Raw genomic sequence first — 2,078 nt, forward strand, 5'->3', positions numbered from 1 at the left:
TCTTTGCCTGCCTCTGGGTTCTGATGGGCGGGGCTGCGGCTTTCTGCCTTCATGGGTAAGTACATTTCATGACACAAACACATATACCCACATAATGACACAAAATGGTTGGTTTGTATAACTATTCTTCTTTTATTTTTATTTATTTATTTATTTATTTTTTCCCCACACAATCTTTAATTTTGCAGATATTGTCAATATCTTAAGTTTAACAAGTGGCTAACTATTTGGTTTACTTACTTGCACTCTTTCCTGTTTCTTTTTTCTATTTTCTCTCCTTTTTTTTTCCCTTTCTTCTTCTTCCTCTTTCCCTTTCTCTTTTCTTTCTTTTCTCTTTTCTATTTCTTAAGCCTGTCATTTCTGGCACAATTTGATAAATAGCATGTTAAAAATAATTCAAATAAAATAAAGGATTACACAGTAACAAGAGGAGCCTATAAAGAACCTATAGAGCTCATCTTGAAATAGCAAATATGTTTGGCACAACAATGCATTCAGATCACAATTCTGTTTGCAAGATCTGCCAGACATGACAGGCAAAAAAAAAAAAAAAAAAGAAAAAGCTTTTTTCCTTTATATTTGTTTTTATATTTTACAGCAATGAGGTAAAACAATTAAACCTCTAATTAACATTTTTTTAAAAATTTATATATCCGTCATAATGAAATATCTTTCCTTTTTGTTCCAAATAATACATGTTCTTCTGTCCTACGACAGTCAAGACAGTTAAGAGCAGAGGAATTCCTACATTCACCATCTCTTGACCAATAAGACCAATACTTTGTGTGGCAGGACTGTCTCTTAATGAGCCTGCCATTCTTAGCCACTCAGTGGTGGGAGTGACTGTATATAAACCGCGCCTCCACCTGTCTCCTCCTTACTGTCAGCTGATTGTCATTTCTGGTCCCAGTCCCCAGCAGACTAGCAGAGCTCCATGCTCCTGACACCCGTATAGGCTGCGTTAAGCAGATATCCTGCTATGGTGAGTGTTTCCTCTCTCTCTGCATAGCAAATGTGTTTCTGAGGCTAACGCTGTTGTGGTCATAGGTGAACGTCAGCTGGCTGTTTGTATTGCGTTTCCTTCAGTGGATGCGTGAGCCTGTTTGGAAGTAGGTAGGTGGGTGTTAAATCGTCATCTTAAGCATATTATGGTTGGCTGCCATTTAATTGCATTTCTATTAAATGCAGTGTCCTCTGGCTGCCTTACCTGGGGCGACAACTTTCTCAGCTCCCAGCTGACAGGAGCCGCTGCTGTCCTGTGCTGTCCTGTTTTGCCCTGTCCTGTACGGCCCGGTGTCATTCTGTGCCGCCCTGTTTCCGCTGTTCCGTCAATGAGAGTTGGGCTGTTGCCGCTGTCTTCATCACCGCGTTCTGGTCCTCGGTCCCGCTGCCACTTGGGTTGTGGCCACAGTGGGTCAGCTGGCAGACGGTAGCGGTATCAGCTGCGGTGCTCGGCCTTGTGCCTATACAGTAGCTTCAGCCATCTCTGAGGCTTAGTTTTAACGTGGTTTCATACCCAGTGTTTTAACAAGTGTGAGGCGTTCACTGCTTCATAATTTTGTTCATTTGGTAATTTATTTTTTTTGTTTAATTGTTGTCCTGCATTGATTGTTATTTTATTTCAGTTGCTGGAGGCCGTGGGTGGTGGCAGTACTGGTGGCTTGGGTGGTGGTTTCCCCCTACCCCTTGTCTTCGTGTTTGCTGTGGTTTCCTAAGGATTGGAGTTTTCACTCACGGGTGTGGTCGTCACGTGTCTGGGTGATTTTTAGTTTGCTTTAAAGTCTTTTGTTGTTTTGGGATTCCATCCCCCCTTGCACTGGTCTGTGCCCTATAGGCCCCCCAGCTATTGGTAAATGTTGTAGTTTTTGTTTCATGGTTTTTGCATTTTAATAATTTCTCTTAAAATAAAATTGTATTTTGAATATTGAACCTCATCTCTTGCCTCCTTAGTGGACGAACTTGTGTGCTTTCAGTTAAATCCTCAAATTCCCTGGGTGAAATTCCCAGGGTGGCGTTGTCTGGCAATTCATTTATTAAATTCTGGTTCTGTTATTATTTCTCATACTACATTAACAATT

General features: G+C 41.1%; 1 long non-coding RNA gene across 1 annotated transcript; it reads left to right on the forward strand.

The window, feature by feature from the left end:
* Window positions 1-909: 909 nt before the first annotated feature.
* LOC115778529 (uncharacterized) lies at window positions 910-1,280 on the forward strand. The gene is made up of 3 exons (XR_004019844.1): window positions 910-982; window positions 1,048-1,113; window positions 1,189-1,280. It is a non-coding gene; the product is annotated as an uncharacterized LOC115778529 (long non-coding RNA).
* The last annotated feature ends 798 nt before the right edge of the window (window positions 1,281-2,078 follow it).

Source organism: Archocentrus centrarchus, chromosome 4, assembly GCF_007364275.1.
Source record: "Archocentrus centrarchus isolate MPI-CPG fArcCen1 chromosome 4, fArcCen1, whole genome shotgun sequence".
In the NCBI taxonomy this organism is placed as follows: Eukaryota; Metazoa; Chordata; class Actinopteri; order Cichliformes; family Cichlidae; genus Archocentrus; species Archocentrus centrarchus.